The 18,352-nt window shown below is 45.5% G+C and overlaps 1 long non-coding RNA gene across 1 annotated transcript in view; it reads left to right on the forward strand.

Moving 5' to 3' along the window:
• Positions 1 to 12,276, forward strand: part of LOC143782475 (uncharacterized) — a 36,612-nt gene extending 24,336 nt beyond the window's left edge. Inside the window, exons 2-3 of the long non-coding RNA XR_013216977.1 lie at positions 10,446 to 10,673; positions 12,191 to 12,276. This is a non-coding gene — a long non-coding RNA (uncharacterized LOC143782475). The remainder of the gene's footprint in view (positions 1 to 10,445; positions 10,674 to 12,190) is intronic.
• Positions 12,277 to 18,352: the final 6,076 nt, after the last annotated feature.

An 18,352-nucleotide genomic window follows, 5' to 3' on the forward strand; every position in this document is an offset into this window, starting at 1 on the left:
TGCATATTTTCTGGGGTTTTCTCAGTAGACACCGCCAAATGGTGCACAGGTTTGCGCTCCCGCAGACGCCTATCGATCTGAATAGCCATCGTCATGGACTCATTCAGACTCGCAGGCACAGGGAACCCCACCATAACATCCTTAATGGCATCAGAGAGACCTTCTCTGAAAATCGCCGCCAGGGCGCACTCATTCCACTGAGTAAGCACAGACCATTTGCGGAATTTTTGGCAGTATATTTCAGCTTCATCTTGCCCCTGAGACAAGGACATCAAGGCCTTTTCCGCCTGAAGCTCTAAATGAGGTTCCTCATAAAGCAACCCCAAGGCCAGAAAAAACGCATCCACATTGAGCAACGCAGGATCCCCTGGTGCCAATGCAAAAGCCCAGTCTTGAGGGTCGCCCCGGAGCAAGGAAATTACAATCCTGACCTGCTGTGCAGGGTCTCCGGCAGAGCGAGACTTCAGGGACAAAAACAATTTGCAATTATTTTTAAAATTTTGAAAGTGAGATCTATTCCCCGAGAAGAATTCAGGCAAAGGAATTCTAGGCTCAGACATAGGTGCATGAACAACAAAATCTTGCAAATTTTGTACCTTTGTGGCGAGATTATTCAAACCTGTAGCTACACTCTGAAGATCCATTTGAAACAGGTGAACACAGAGCCATTCAAGGATTAGAAGGAGAGAAAGAGAGGAAGGCTGCAGTATAGGCAGACTAGCAAGTGATTCAATTAAGAGCACACTCAGAACTAGAGGGAAAAAAAAAAAAAAAAAAAAAATTGTAGCAGACTTCTTTTTTCTCTCCTTTCTCAGCCAGTAATTTAACCCTTTTTTGGGCCGGTCAAACTGTCATGATTCTCAATGGCGAGAGAACATAGCCCAGCATATATGAGAACTAGCTCTTGGAAGATGGAAACTATACTGACCATGAACTAAACCTGCCGCACAACTAGAAGTGGCCGGGTAGCATGCCTACGTTTTTTAACCCTAGATGCCCAGCGCCAGCCGGAGAACTACCTAATCCTAGCAGAGGAAAAGACAGTCCTGGCTCACCTCTAGAGAAATTTTCCCAAAAGGCAGACAGAGGCCCCCACATATATTGGCGGTGATTTTAGATGAAATGACAAACGTAGTATGAAAATAGGTTTAGCAAAATCGAGGTCCGCTTTCTAGATAGCAGGAAGACAGAAAGGACACTTTCATGGTCAGCAGAAAACCCTATCAAAACACCATCCAGAAATTCCTTTAAGACTCTAGCATTAACTCATAACACCAGAGTGGCAATTTCCGATCACAAGAGCTTTCCAGACACAGTAACGAAACAGCAGCTGTGAACAGGAACAAAATGCAAAAACACACAAGGACAAAAGTCCAACTTAGCTGGGAGTTGTCTAGTAGCAGGAACAAGCACAGAAGGCTTCTGATTACATTGTTGACCGGCAAGAAACTGACAGAGGAGCAAGGTTATATAGCGACTCCCACATCCTGATAGGAGCAGGTGAACAGAGGGGATGATGCACACAAGTTCAATTCCACAAGTGGCCACCGGGGGAGCCCAGAATCCAATTTCACAACACCTGGGTCTCTGCCCATCCATGGTGGGGCAACGGGTTCATCGTGGCTTCTTATTTGTGCCCTTTCCACGCATAATGAGAGTACTGAGTTGCTCCAGGGCGATGGAAAGCTGGCAGCTCTACCTCTTCAAGTTCCTCGGAATCCTCTTCCACATCTGGTAGGTTGGGCATTCTGGATAGCGCATCAGTGTTGGCATTCTTGTGCCCTGCACGGCACTTGATAGTGAAGTCGTAATTGGACAACCGGGCCATCCATCGCTGCTCCAAAGCACCTATTTTTGCCGTCTCCAGGTGAGTCAGCGGATGGATGTTTGTGTAGACTGTGAATCTTGCTGAGGCCAGGTAGTGCTTGAACCTCTCTGTTACTGCCCAGACAATGGCGATGAACTCCAGCTTAAAGGAACTATAATTTTCAGAGTTCCTTTCTGTGGGGCGAAGCTTCCTGCTGCCATACGCAATTACCCTTTCCTTGCCTTTTTGCACCTGGGACAGGACTACTCCCAATCCCACGTTCCTGGCATCCGTGTACAGCACAAACGGTTGATCATATTTTGGGCAGGCCAGTACCTCATCTCCTGTGAGGGTCAACTTCAACAGGGTGAATGATCCTTCCAGCCTGTCGTTCCAGTCAAACGGGGTATTCTTACCCATGGTTTTCTTAGATTGGCCCACCAACAGGTCTTGCAGTGGTGCAGCTATCTTGGTAAAGTCTTTAATAAATCTTCTGTAATAGCCTACCAACCCTAGTAACTGTTGGACTTCATGGAGGTTACTGGGTTTCAGCCAGTTCTTGATCACGGTGACTTTGTCCGGGTCTGGGGCCACTCCTTCAGAGCTCACCACATGGCCCAGGTACTGTACTTTGGGTTTCAACAGGTGACATTTAGATGGTTTTACCTTGAAGCCAAAGTTGGACAGGGCTTCAAACACTTTGGCCAGGTGCTTCAGGTGATCTTCATACGTCTTGGAGAAGACAATGACGTCGTCCAGGTATAACAAGACAGTTTTGAGGTTCTCGTGCCCAAGACAGCACTCCATCATTCTCTGAAATGTTCCTGGGGTGTTGCACAGTCCTAACGGCATGTAATTAAATTCAGCAAAACCCATTGGTGTTGTGAAGGCTGTCTTCTCCTTGTCCGCCTCTGCTACGGGAACCTGCCAGTACCCACTGTGAGATCCAAGGTAGAAAAGTAATTAGCAGATTTTAACGCAGCCAATGATTCTTCTATTCTAGGCAACGGGTATGCATCCTTGTGTGTGATGCGGTTAATCTGCCTATAATCTACATACTGTACATTCTCATGGTGCCTTCTTTCTTCCTGACGAGGACTAATGGTGCTGCCCAGGTACTACAACAATCTCTGATTACCCCAGCCTCCTTCATCTCTCGCAACATACTTTTGGCACACTGGTAAAGAGCTGGATGTACAGGCCAGTATCTCTCCTTGATAGGTGGATGACTTCCCGTGGGGATGTGATGTTGTACCCCTTTTACCTGCCCAAAATCTAGTGGGTGTTTGCTGAATACCTGTTCATACTCATGGACCACCCGGTAAGCCCCTTGTTTCTGGTGTGAAGGTGTAGAGTCAGTGCCCACATGTAATTTCTGACACCAATCTTCCATTTGTCCTGCAGAGCCATTGTCCTCCGCCTGGTTGGACGGGACCAAGGGTTCTGTCACCTGTATCACATTGTTATCAACAGTAAACAGTTTGGCAAGTGTGGCATATCTGGTTAAGTGAACCTCCTTCTCCCCACAGTTGAGAACACGTACTGGTACCCTCCCCTTGCGGACTTCAACCACCCTTCTGGCTGTCAGGATTGTAGGCCTACTGTCTGAATACACAGGTTCTACCAGTGCCTGGTAGTCTTTACCTCGGTTACCTATTGCTGCCCGACACCGAATTAACATTTCACTCCTGGGGGTATTGCAATGGGGATTGGATCACTCACTGTGACTCTACCATTTTCTCCACCAGACAGTTCTACCTACTGTCTCTGTACCAGGGCTCTGATTTCCTTTTGCAGGACTCTCTGTTCACTGGAACCAGCAGTTTCTGCCACCTGTTGTAATAAGACAATAACCTCGGCAAGACAATTTTCAATAACATTAGTACCAATGGTCATCATAGGGTTACATTCACGTCGATCAATATCAACAATCACCATGCCTTGGGCTTTTAATTCTACCCACCCCACTTTAATTGTGACCTCCTTGTATCCCACCTGCGGCAAAGGCTGACCCTTACTGGCTACTATCGTTAAGTCACTATCTGGACCACGGGTAAAGTCTGTATCAGCCCAATCACGCTTATAAAGGATGTAAGGCATAGTTGTAACCTGTGAACCGGTGTCCAACAAAGTGTTCATCGGGATGCCGTCGATCACAGTGGGGAGAACAGGTCGTCCTCCGACGTATTTGGCTCGCTAGTTGTGTGGGCCTGGTCTTTCTACTCCTGGGGGTTGGCCCTCTGCCCCAGGGGTTGCTCGTTTAAATGACAATACCTTGCAATGTGTCCTGCCTGGTTACAGCGGCAGCAGATGGGTCACCCATCCTGGTGATATCGTCGTCTCTCCCTCTGATCAGCGGGATCCTCTTCTGTCGTTGCCAGGGGACGTCCTCCGGTCTGGAAGCCAGCTTGATCTCCTTAGGGGATTCCTGTAGAGACTGTACAGTCCGGGCTAATGCAGCAAAACTCTTGGTCAGCTCCTGCACCTGGAGGCGTAGTCCTGAAGAAGAATCCTCATCTAGGACCTGTGCATCAGCTTCAACGGGGACCTGCGGATATGATGCCACCTCCTGGTAGCACGTGAGGGCTGGATGCTTAGGAGGCACTGCACGGCTGGGTGCCGTAGCTGTGGCTGTGTCTGGCTGGCTAACTGGAGGTGTGGGCTCTGCAGGGTCTGGTAGCGGTACAGGGCCTGCGGCTGTGTCCACCGCAGGGCAGGTTGGGGGCCTTCCACTCTGTGCTTGCTGTAACTGAGGTACCTGCTGCCACTAAGTGTTATCAGCAAAGTCCTAATTCATTCCCCTGTCCTGGGAGAGGTACCTGTATGGTAGGTAGCTTGAGCTGTGCTTACTGGGATCTTTTCACTGAGACTCCAGGCTCCAAGGTGCTGCTGTACCACAGGTGAATATGGGCAAAGTCCTTGTAATCCTATGCCCTCCAGTTCTGCTCTGTGTCTTAGTACTCCACAAAAGCCTCTGGCTCACAGTACCCGGATTCTGCGCCCTGACTCCGTGGAGGCCTTCTAGTAGCCTCCTGGAGTCCTGTATCTCCACTGTGCTCTGTCCCTGTCTGTCCTCGCTCACAGACTTTCTGTACAGACTAACCTGACTCCTCCGCCAAACCAGGATCTTTATCCAGGGAAGCTGCCCTAAAACAGGGTTTTGAGCTCCCCCTCTTGGCCTGGATTTGGAAGGTGTTGTGTGTGTGATAACCTGCCAAAGGGAATCTCACTTGTCTCCAGGCATAGCACTACCCTCCTCGAGAGGAAGGCAGCACTACTATGGTACCTGGACTCCTGTGATGCCACAATTAAACTGTATGCAGCATTATGTGGGGCCATTATACTGTACCCAGCATTGTGTGGGGCCATTATACAGTATGGAGCATCATGTGTGACCATTATACTGTACCCAGCATCATGTGGGCCCATTATACTGTACCCAGCATCATGTGGGCCCATTATACTGTACCTAGCATCATATGGGGCCATTGTACTGTACACAGCATCATGTGGGGCCATTATACAGTATGGAGCATTGTGTGGCCGTATTTTTTTCTGTTTATATTTATTGCTTATGAAGCAGTGTGCTCAGCATTGCTAAATTGGTGTGGTTGGAGTATGGATATGGGTGTGACTGGTTGTGAAATGGGTGTGGTCAGGGGCGTGGCCTTAATTTTGCTGCGTCGCGATGCGTTCTCCACAACTTTTGTCCCTCGTTGCCTTCTTCAAAAGTTGGGAGGTATGCCTATGTGTACACTGTGCATAGGCAGAAAGCTGCCAACCAGTGGTACAGGACGGGTTATAAAAAGCTCATGGATATGAATGACTACATGGCAGCAGGTTTACCGTTCCTTTAGTGATAATATCCTGCTGACAAAACTCTGACAAAACTCTGATTCCAATCCAGTGATTGACCGCAGCGGTCAGGTGTTGTAGACTTGATATCACCCGGTAGGTATGAACAAAGACCACGGGGTGCAGCAGAGAGGCAGCTCTGTAGTGGCAGGGGCTTTAGAAGGTGATTATAGCTTGCTTTATTTTACACTATAAGCTATATATATATATATATATATATATATATATATATTTTTTTTTTTTTTTGGAAAGCTTACTCCACACAAATATCATGGGAATTGCGAGCAGCCAGTGTGTCCATTCACAGTCAGGAGTCAGGAAATGCTTACTTGTGCTCGCATGTTCACTTCTGGGTCAGGTATTTCCTGTGCGCTGTTTACTTTAAATTCCAGGAAATACTTCCCCTTCAGTCACATTTGCTTATATTTTAATTAAAGCATCCTCCACTTGTTAAATTACCGGAAATGATCGACAGAATATAAGTCGTACACGGCTGCGAACTAGAAAACTGAGGTGTCACTCTGTAATGTACAGCGCATAATGACGGCTTCATACAACATTTACTCAGCTGGAAAAGCAAAACCCGAATGGTGAAAACCCAAACAGTCAAGTCAGGAATACCGGAAGAGATTAAAAGATTAAAGACTGACATGTAACAATATTGTTGTGTTAGGAGCTGATGACTAAGTGCGGGAAACTGTGACTGATGCCACAACGAGTTTCCTTATGATAGGCACAAAAATGGCCCTTTAACTGAACCAAATACCTTTTCAAGCAAATTTTGCGGGTAGTGTAATTACACCTAAACAATCATTGACATTAGACAGAAAGCAAATGAAAGTAGGCATTAAGCCTTGTTAAAAAAAAAGTCCATGTAGTAACCAACATTTTTTTCAAACCAAAACTAGAAAACTTTGTGTGACTCATCGGTGTGATAAACTTGTTTCATCATTCCCAAGAAGACTCATGGCTGTTCTAGCTCAAAAGGGTGCTTCTACTCAATACTGAGCAAAGGGTCTGAATACTTATATTTATGACCATGGGATATTTAAGTTTTTCTTTTTTAATAAATGTGCAAAAAATTCTACATTTCTGTTTTTTTTCCAGTCAAGATGGGGTGCAGAGTGTACATTAATGAGAAAAATGAAATTTTTTAAATTCATCAAATGGCTGCAATGAAACAAAGAGTGAAAAATTTTAAGGGGTCTGAATACTTTCCGTATCCACTGTAGGTTTGACTAGATTCAAGTCACGACATCTAGGATTGACACATATGGATGTGATCATTTTAAATACTGAATTGCTATTGAAATGTCCATAATTTAATTTCTAGAATAACAAACTACACCTGGTTGTTCAGGGTCTTAAAATGGAAAATTTGTAATACAGTTTAAAGAAGTTGTAATACAACATCCCTATAAAAGAATTATCCCTAATTTATAACTACATAAATTGTCATAAATTGTATCGCTTGTCTCATTATAATAAATTATACAAATTACACCCTTGAATAATTGCATCATTTTAGCTTTCAATATGACTTTCTAATAATGATTATTACAGACAAAGATAATTAAAAAAACAAACAAAATGGAACAAATATTAGAAACTTTGGAAAATGTAAACTAAACTACTAATATACTGTATATATATATATACCGAAAGTCATTACATTTGTCATTGCATGGAAGCCAAAATGATTCCAAAACATAGATCAATTTGATGAAAAATGACCTTATTTAACTTTCCAGAATAACTCTCATTGCCTTTTACTGTTTGCCAATCTGATATTACAGTCATTTCCATTGAAAACATATTCCCACATATGTTTATATTATTCACATAAAGCAATCACCCGCTTATTTATGGAAATGTTACATTTATGTCTCATAGCTTCATCGTCCCATTTTCTTCCTTAGAAATATTTACACCAGTCATCAATTAAACTGCTGATGACATTCTGATACTGTACAGGTTGGCTGAATGGATGGCAGAGTGCCTTGTATATGAAGACACATCAGAGAGAATATTTTGGAACACGTGTAATGGAGAGATTGTCCAGTGCCAAGAAAAAATGATTTATTCATATAGTCATAATTTAGACAAATTTTGTGTTATGTCCAGAGAGAATTTTCAAGGTGTAACATAATTATGCCATTTAGTAGCAAAGTTAAGGTGATATTTACTGGGAATCTGGATAGCCAAATCTTGGTTATTTACAGTGGGGAAAAAAGTATTTAGTCAGAAACCAATTGTGCAAGTTCTCCCATATAAAAAAGTGAGAGAGACCTGTAATTGACATCATTGGTAGACCACAACTCTGAGAGTCAAAATGAGAAAACAAATCGAGAAAATCACCTTGTCTGATTTGGCAAGATTTATTTTGCAAATTATGGTGGAAAATAAGTATTTGGTCACCTAAAAACATGCAAGATTTCTGGCTCTCACAAACTTGTAACTTCTTCTTTAAGAGGCTCCTCTGTCCTCCACTCAATACCTGTAGTAATGGCACCTGTTTGAACTTGTTATCAATGTAAAAGACACCTGACAACAATTTCAAACAGTCACACTCCAAACTCCACTATGGTGAAGACCAAAGAGCTGTAGAAGGACACCAGAAACAAACTACCAAAAACCAGGCTGGGAAGACTGAATCTACAATAGGCAATCAGCTTGGTGTGATGAAATCAACTGTGGAGGCAATAATAAGAAAATGGAAGACATACAAGACCACTTATAATCTCCCTCATTCTGGGGCTCCACGCAAGATCTCACCCCGTGAGGTCAAAATGATCACAAGAACGGTCAGCAAAAATCCCAGAACCACATGGGGGGACCTTGTGAATGTAGCATACAGCTTGGACCACTGTAACAAAGGATACCATTAGTAACACACTATGCCACCAGGGACTCAGATCCTACAGTGCCAGACGTGTCCCCCTGCATAAGCAAGTACATGTCCAGGTCCGTCTGAAGTTTGCTAGAGAGCATTTGTATTATCCAGAAGAGTATTGGGAGAATGTCATATGGTCTGATGAAACCAAAGTAGAACTGTTTGGTAAAGACAAAACTCGCCATGTTTGGAGGAGACAGAATGCAGAGTTGGATCCAAAGAACACCATACCTACGGTGAAGCATGGGGGTGGCAACATCATGCTTTGGGGCTGTTTCTCTGCAAAGGGACCAGGACGACTGGTCCGTGTACATGAAATAATGAATGGGGCCATGTATCGTGAGATTTTGAGTGCAAACCTCCAAGGTCCTGGAGTGGCCTAGCCAGTCTCCAGATCTCAACCCCATAGAAAACCTTTGGAGGGAGCTGAAAGTCCGTGTTGCCCAGCGACAGGCCCAAAACATCACTGCTCCAGAGGAGATCTGCATGGAGGAATGGGCCAACATACAACCAACAGTGTGTGCTAACCTTGTGAAGACTTACAGAAAACGCTTGACCACTGTCATTGCCATCAAAGGATACATAACAAAATATGACCAAATACTTATTTTCCATCATAATTTGCAAAATAAATCTTGCCAAATCAGAAAAGGTGATTTTCTTGATTTGTTTTCTCATTTTGACTCTCATAGTTGTGATCTACAAATGATGTCAATTACAGACCTCTCTCATCTTTTTAAGTGGGAGAACTTGCACAATTGGTCGCCGACTACATACTTTTTCCCCCACTGTATGTCATCTGTACATATTTTTAATTTTAATCTAATTAATAAATCAATTCAACCTGATAATACAACACTTTTTTAAGTACAAGCAATTTAAAAACTGTTCCCAGTGAATATTGTTAAAATTGCATGCAGATATGGGTTTTACATCTATAAATATTGAAATAAGCCCATTCTTCCCTGTTGTTGGGTATAGCCTTTTTTACTGTTGTTTAGTGTTGAGCATTCCGATACCGCAAGTATCGGGTATCGGCCGATACTTGCGGTATCGGAATTCCGATACCGAGATCCGATACTTTTGTGGTATCGGGAATCGGAAGTTTCCAGTGTATGGTTCCCAGGGTCTGAAGGAGAGGAAACTCTCCTTCAGGCCCTGGGATCCATATGAATGTGTAAAATAAAGAATTAAAATAAAAAATATTGATATACTCACCTGTCCGGAGGCCCCTGGACATCACCGCTGGTAACCGGCAGCCTTCTTTGTTTAAAATGAGCGCGTTCAGCACCTTCCATGACGTCACGGCTTCTGATTGGTCGCGTGCCGCTCATGTGACCGCCACGCGACCAATCAGAAGCCGTGACGTCATGGAAGGTGCTGAACGCGCTCATTTTAAGCAAAGAAGGCTGCCGGTTCACAGCGGTAAGGTCCAGGCTGCGTCGGAGAGGTGAGTATATCAATATTTTTTATGTTAATTCTATATTTTACACATTAATATGGATCCCAGGGCCTGAAGGAGAGTTTCCTCTCCTTCAGACCCTGGGAACCATCAGGATACCTTCCGATACTTGAGTCCCATTGACTTGTATTGGTATCGGGTATCGGTATCGGATCAGATCCGATACTTTGCCGGTATCGGCCGATACTTTCCGATACCGATACTTTCAAGTACCGGACGGTATCGCTCCACACTATTGTTGTTACATTTATTTCACTCACAGATATAGGGTGTCATCCTAGACACCAGAATGTTGGCCTGTCAGGTTGTGTTCACTCAGGTTGTGTTTTTATTCATTCAATGTGCATGTAGTGTAGTGTGAGTGTGTTAATCTACTCACCTACCGCCGCTTTCTCCGGTGTCCAGCACTGTTCTTTTTCTCTTTTCAGTGACGTCACCTCAATTGAGACTAGCCAGCTCCATCTATGCTCTATGTGTGAGCCGGAAGTCTCTTTAAGAATGAAAGCCTATGAAGCCTTGTTCTGATGCTACAGGAGCTTACAATGTAAAAGCCACTTTTGGGTCATGCAGTGCTCAGTGTGACCCGGAGAGTCTGCAGATGGGTAATGTCACCTAAGAGAGGAGTAGAATGGCGCTCGATCCCAGACAGAACAGGGGTAAGTATCTAATTACTGTTACTTTACATTACGTGCATATATACACACATTAAATAAAAAAATATATACTTGGGAGTGCAACAGTAATGCCGGCATGCCTGCATGGTTCCTCTTCCCCCTTTCATGCAGGGATGCCAAAATACTCACCGCCATGGCCACGAGGTCACCTCACTGTCTCTGGCACATATCCCTTCTTTCTGCACACTGTTCCTGTTCCTGTTCTTAAAAGGGCATTGTGCGCACATTATAAATGCCCCCAGCCAATAGCTCAGCACCCGCAGTACCAGGGGCTGTCTAGGAATGTTACCTGGCAGCCACCTGCAGCTCAAGCCTGACTCCACCATCAGGAGCTCCTGTGAAAACCAGGTAGCTGTTTAACTCAGTCCCTCCTAGGTAAGTCTGGCCCTGTGGCACAGTGGGTCCACGAACCACGTGCGCCGCTTGCGGGCGTAACATTTTTCCAGCTATATTTTTGTAGACATTACTGTAATATTTATACAGTCCGTACTATTAATTCTCTATGCTTTTTTGTAACTGACCCATTCTCATCATACATTGATATTAGTTCTTAACTCACATCAAATATCTGGCTCACACCTCAAATCTCTCCCATTATTTTATATCAACAAATAAACTATAGTTTACATTTTAAGTGAATCTCTCACCAGGTTACCTAATCTGAGAGCAGCATAATGGGGACAGAGATCCTGATACCAGAGATGTGTCATTTACTGGCTACTTGCTGTAGTTTTGATGAAATCACTGCTGATTCATCAGCAGGAGATTATTGCTACAGGACTACTTGGCCTACTGACATGTAGTCCAACCCTGCCCCCATCACTGATTTCCAGTTTTCTACCTATGCACAGTTTACATAGGAATCTGCCAATCAGTGATGAGGGAGTGGTTATAAAGAGCCGAGCATTCAGATGTTACAGCATAGTGGAGAGGATTTTATGAAATCCCATCTCCACTATCTGCGCAGGGCTGCATCTGGCGGCCCTGCATATCTGGACATGCAGCGTGTCTTTATAGACCGCAGCATGTCTGTTTATCTTGCGGAGATGCTCAGTCTCCGCAAGATAAATACCACAGTCTATGAATACGATGCAGTGATTCCGCATGTGCTCAATGAACACATCACCGTGTGTGCAATAGGGGCGGCACTTTGGGCGGAGTGGGGTATCCGCTGTGTCCAAAACGCTGGGTTTCCTAAACGTGGAAACATACCCTAACAGTGATTTTATCAAAACTGCAGCATGCAGCCCAGTATGCGATATGTTGCTGAAATCAGGGGTTCTGCCCCTACAGAATGCTACTGTCAAATGGGTTAGCAAAAATCTTATAAAGATTCCTTTTAAATGGAATTTTAGAACTTGGTTTAGAAAGTTTGACAAATAATTAAATGTATGTAACTGTTTTATTGACTTTCTAAGAAAGCTAATAGCTATATGGATCTTTGTCACAGCCAACCTAGTGACTGTGATGAGCACAATAATATCTTTTGATTGATATAGATTAACAGAAGAATGTGCAAAGTGAGCAAGAAGTGGACCACCAAGAGCAGAAGCTGTATTTGAAAAATGTCCCTCGCAAAGATAACAAGCTATATAGCAGATTTAACACTTTGTGAGGTCTGAATTCTTTTTCTTGTTTTGGAAAGCAATCCATGCATTTTAGAGATTTCTACCTGTTTTATAATAATCCAATGTCACATAGCTAAAGGGAACCTGTTATCAGGTTTGTCCCATATCAGACAAGACCAGTAACTTTACAGCCTTGCTATACAGCATTCTACTATTCTGTATACATGCCCCCAATCCAGCCTGCAAGACACGAAAAAGACCTCTTATAATAGTCATATACGGGGTGGTTGGGTCTGATGGGGGTTGCTGTCTTGGTCCCTTACCTCCTTTCTTCTTGCAATCGTCATCCTCCATCTTACTTCATGTGGATGATGCGTTCTTCTTCATCCACACAGTGTCCTCAGCACCACGCTCCTGCGGAGGTGTACTTCTCTCTGTCCTGTCAAGGGCAGAGCAAAGCACTGCAGTGTGCATTCACCAGGAAAGGTCAAAGAGCCCCTGTGCATCCTCACTGCAGTAGTTTACTCTGCCCTGGTCAGGCCAAAGAGAAGTACCCTTGCGCAGGAGCATTATGCCAGGGACATTGTGTGAATGACGTGGGACACGTCACCCATGCAAAGCAAGAAGGGGATCAGAGACCACAAGAAGAAGTGAGGCACTGGACCTAGACAGCATCAGCCATCAGTCCCCACTGCCCCGTAGATGAATATCATGAAAGGTCTTTTTATTGTCTTGCAGGCCAGATTGTGGGCATATAACGTGACATGTAAAAGTTTGTGCACCCCTCGTCCAAATTACTGTTAATGTGAACATTTAAGCAAGTTGAAGATGAAATTATCTATATAAGGCCTAAAGTTAAAGATAACACATTTCCTTTGTATTTTAAGAAAATCAAATTTATATTTTGTCAACTTTTACATTTTAATAATTATAAAAAGGAAAATGGGCTGATGCAAAAATTTGGGCACCCATGGAGATTTTTGTGCTCAGATAACTTTGACCAAGCTTTCAGGCCTTAATTAGCCTGTTAGGGTTATGGCTTGTTCATTATCATCGTTAGTAAAGGCCATGTGATGCAAGCTTTATAAAAACCCAGTCTCCTCAAACTTGTGCCAAAAAAGAACAGCCATAGGTTCTCCTAAGCAACTGCCTAGCACTTTTTATAGCCTAGAAGGCTATAAAAAGATAGAATCCATTTTCAAGTTGACCTTTCCTCAGCTCAAAATGTAACTAAGAAATGGCAATTAACAGGAACAGTGAAGGTCAAGATAAGGTCTGGAAGACCAAGCAAAATTTCAGGGAGAGCTGCTTGTAGAATTCCTAGAGAGACAAAACAGAACACCCATTTGACTGCAAAAGACCTTCAGAAAGATTTTGCAGACCCTAGAGTTGTGGTACATTGTTCTACTGTTTAGAGACACCTGTACAAATATGGTCTTCACGGAAGAGTCATCAGAAGAAACCTCTCCTGCATCCTCGCCATAAAATTCAGTGTCAGAAGTATGCAAAAGAAAATTTAAATAAGCCTGATGCATTTTGGAAACAACTCCTGTGGACCATTGAGGTTAAAACAGAACACTTTGGCTACAATGATTAAAGGTATTTATGGAGAAAAAAATGGCACAGAATTTCAGGAAAAGAACATCTTGCCAACCATTAAGGATTGGGGTGGATCAATCATGCTTTGGGGTTATGTTACAGCCAATAGCACAGGGAACATTTCACAGATAGAGAGAATGGGAGACATAGAAAAACCCCAGCTGCTATAGCCACCTATCACCATACCATGGTTGCATTGCATGAAGGGCCAATTGGCAGCAGAGTGAAAGACACCATGTTGGAGGACATGAAGTGTGCTGTGGTCACACTTAGCAGCTGTTACTATCGGAGCTAGCTATGATCACAGCTTTTACTCTCATATGTCGGCTATGGAACACAGTCTGCATCTGCACTGTGTGGATTGGACTTAGCTGGAAAAAAAAAATCAGACAACCCCTTTAATACTATTAAGTTTAGTGTTCTATTTACTACTGTTTTATATTGATGGTGATGATACAGTTGTTTCACATTATAAGAAGTATGTATTTTTTCTGAATTGGCAAGAGAACTGCTGTTTTCTTCATGTACATACAAATATTGTAGAAAAAGCAGCATTATCATTTACTACAATCTATGCTTTGAAGACAATGGGGGTCTTGAGAACAATGGGTCATTAGATATATGGGGTAATGGAATATCTCTAGTTTTGGCTGACATTGACACGGTGATTGGCTGAGACGTGAGGAAGCACAGATGCAGCCTGATATTAACATTCACCCTAGGTTGTCTATTTTTTTTACAGGAAAATATTAACATTGGGATGAATCACTCAATATAAGCATAATGTAGCTTGAAAAAATTAGAATATGAACTGTTATAATTGTGGGTGTTGTATCCTGGTTTCATAGAAAAAAATATTAAATGTAAAATAAAGCTTGTAATACCTGACTGCCTCATGAACACCTACAAACACTAGACATGCTATCCATGAAAGACATATGAAGTATCATATGCAATTATGGCATGTCTGTAAAGTTACAGTAGTATTTCACATGCCCATATACATACTGTAGATACATCTAAATTTATAGGATAGGGGAAAACTTACTGGACCCCCAAAGATCCAGAGAATAGGGTTCTGGAAATATGAGAATGGGACTCTGTAGAGCCCTGTCTTGAATGAAGAGGAGATGTTTGAGCATGACATCCACTCCATTCATTAGGACTGATGGAGAGCCAAGCACTGTGTTGTAAAAATGAAAAATAAAAAGCTATGGCTCTTATTATGTGCCAATAAAACAAAATGTAAAAAAGTTTCTTCTTGGAGGTCCAAAGTAAGCCGGCCTTTAAGGGGTAATTCAAATGAGTGCTGCCACTGTAAACTTTCTGTGGTCCACCGCTGCATCTCTTCCCAACTGCTTAGGGGATCCTGAAAGACCAGGCTGGAGCGAGCCGCCCCACCCCCTCCCACAGGCGGCGTATGTGGAAGCCGCCATGACAGGGGGTTTGGAGCAGGAATAAGGGGGGTGTGGGGTTCGCTCTAAGGGGAGGGCAATTTGTGGCCGGAGAGGGTTATGGGGTGAGTGTGGGGGAGGAGCTGGTCACTTCCCGCTCAGAGGACTTGTGAGCAGGACACCAGCGCTTACCTGATGGCCTCCAGAGACCACGTGCTGGCGCAGCTGCGGGCAGCGTCAGCGTCAGCGTCACAGCCTCCCGGCTGGTTAGAGGCTCGGGTGTCCAGCATCCTCGGCGGCAGCGGTGCGGATCCCCCCGTGGCCGGGCCCGGTGAGCGGCGGTCCAGGCGAGTGCGGCCCCCGAAGCGCCTATCCCCCCATCTCACCCCGGTGTCCCAGCGCGGCGCAGGAACCCCTTCGGGGACCCTCCAGGCCGCGCGCCTGCTCATAAGCGCCCTAGCAGGCCACGGTCTGGGAGAAATCCTTCAGCCGCACTGGGGCCTGCGGCGGGAGTCGGGCCTTCTCCCCCATCACTTCGGGGGGTAGGGCCTACGCGCACCAAAGCCACCAACGGCCGGAGCAACGTCGCGGCGGGCTGCCGCAGTGATAACCGGGCGGCCTGCTTCCTGCAGCAGCACGAGACGGCGGGGGAGCATCCCAGCGGGAGCGGCTGGCAGTGCCCCAGATCCGGCGGGGCTGCTGGACACGACCAGGGAGCACCATTCACCTCCCACACATGCGACCGGGGCTGCATCCTTTCGTGTGGCGGGGACAGACTGCAGCGTTTTGGATGGTGGGTCCGGGTCAGGGGCTATAGGACACCAGGCTGCCCCCTCAGCTGATGGAGTCATCTCGGTCCCCTCTGCAGGGGTCAGGTCGGCTGGAGCTGCATTGTGGAGTGAAGTTCACGTACAGTAGGGCCCAAGGACGGCTTCGGGATCGAGAGATGGCTGGACAACGACAGCATCTGCGGCTGGCGGGATCACAGCTCCCCTGCAGCCTGGTGAGAACCCATCTATGTATCGTTTGTCCCCGGCGTTTTCGACGCCTACTTCGATTTCTGTGGATCGGGTTGGGGGTATGTAGAGCGGGGTGATGGAGTTGGTATGGGGGCAGATGGGAGTTGTGAAGGGGTGGGGGAGTTGTTGTCGGGTGTACGGGAGCTGTTGTCACGGTTGGGCAGTGGTAGGCCAGGGCCGTCCCCGTTGTCAGCTTGGGGGGGATCGTCCGATGTGGGGTTGGCGTTGTCTGGCAGCGGTTCTACGGAGTGGGGCAGGTCGGCTGAGCCAGTTTCTGTATCCGTGCAGACAGAAAAAGAGAAAGAAGGGGGCATTCGGCTGGATGATAAGGCGCGTGGAGAGGTATATGTTTGTTTTGAGGGGCCGTTGGAGGCGCATTTGAAGAAGGAGGTGAGGGAAAAGATTTGGAAAGACGAGTACGTGGAGATATTTTTGCTTTTGCCGTAGGAAAAATTTAACCTAGATAAGAGTAAGAAGGAGGATAGTATAAGGAGGATGAGGAAAACGGAGATGGCACCTTATTCCTCAGACTTTTGTGAATTGGCTTCAGGCATTCGCGATTTTGGTGAGTGTTATTGGCTAAAAGGCTCCCGATAATTGCTCTGCTTTGTTTTGCTACATGGATTCTATAGGTGAGGCCCATAGGGCCTATGGAGGTCAAGCATGGTTATGGTATGACGATCAGTTTCGGCAGCGGAAGGCGGTTCGTCCTGCGATCAGGTGGGATCAGAAGAACATTGGTTTGTGGTTGCGCGTGATGGCACCAACGAAGTTTGGTCACTCCTTTCAAAGCGGGGCCGGAACTTCCAGCCAAGGCACTAGGTAGCTCTTCAGGAACCGGGGGTCAATCGGGACAATCCGGCGGTCAGAAGCACGGTGTGTGCTGGCAGTTCAATGAGGGCCAGTGTAAGTTCGGAGCATCTTGTAAGTTGTAAGTTCAAGCATTTGTGCTCGCACTGCAATGGTGCTTCCCACGGAGCTTCCAGATGTTGTAAGAAAAAAGGGAAGCCTGAGAGTAATTCAAAAGGGGTGACGCCGGTGAGGTTGGACGCGATGGCCCCCTATCTAAATAGGTTCCCTGACAGGGAGAGGGCGGAGTTGCTCTGGGCCGGTTTTAGTGTTGGTTTTTGCATACCCGCTCCGACTTTCGCGGTACCACCGAGTTTGAAGAACCTTAGATCAGCCGAGTTGCATGCATCGGTCGTGTCAGAAAAGTTAAGCAAAGAGGTTGCTTTAGGTAGGATGTCTGGACTCCTCCTTTGGATGACTTGGTTGTGTCGCCTTTGGGCGTGGTCCCCAAGAAGGAGCCTAATAAGTTTTGGCTCATGCAGCATCTGTCCTACCCAAAAGGGAGGTCTGTGAATGATGGGATTTATCCAGAGCTTTGTTCAGTGGTTTATACGTCATTTGATGAGGCAGCTAGGTGGGTGCGCAGTTGTGGTAAGGGGGCATTGTTGGCTAAGACCGATATTGAGTCGGCCTTCCGTTTATTGCCGGTTCACCCCGATAGCGTGAGGTTGTTAGGCTGTTATTGGGATGGCGGGTTTTACATTGACCGATGTTTGCTGATGGGCTGTTCGCTGTCGTGCGCTTATTTTGAGGCCTTTAGTTCCTTTTTGGAATGAGCGGTTCATGATGTGTCCGGTTTGGATTCGGTGATTCATTATCTGGATGACTTCTTGTGCATAGGTCCGGATCAGTCTCAATGTTGCGAGGTCCTGTTGAGGATGGTTGTTTGGGTTGCTGAGCGTTTTGGGGTCCCGCTGGCACCGGGCAAGACTGAGGGTCCGTGCACGAATTTGTCCTTCTTAAGCATCGATTTGTCATCGATTCAGTGAAGTGGGAGTTTAGGTTGCCGGTTGACAAGGTGCTTGGCTTGAGAAATGAGGTGGCCCGCGCTAGACGTTTGAAGAAATTGCCGCTGCGTGAAGTCCAGTCGCTCCTGGGAAAATTGAATTTCACATGCAGAATTATCCCAATAGGGAGGGTTTTTTTCACACAGAGTGGCTAGCGCTACGGCCGGGATCACCGCCCCACATCATTTTGTTCTTTGTCGGCTGAACACAAGGCCGACTTGGAGG

Source organism: Ranitomeya variabilis, chromosome 1, assembly GCF_051348905.1.
Source record: "Ranitomeya variabilis isolate aRanVar5 chromosome 1, aRanVar5.hap1, whole genome shotgun sequence".
Classification (NCBI taxonomy): Eukaryota; Metazoa; Chordata; class Amphibia; order Anura; family Dendrobatidae; genus Ranitomeya; species Ranitomeya variabilis.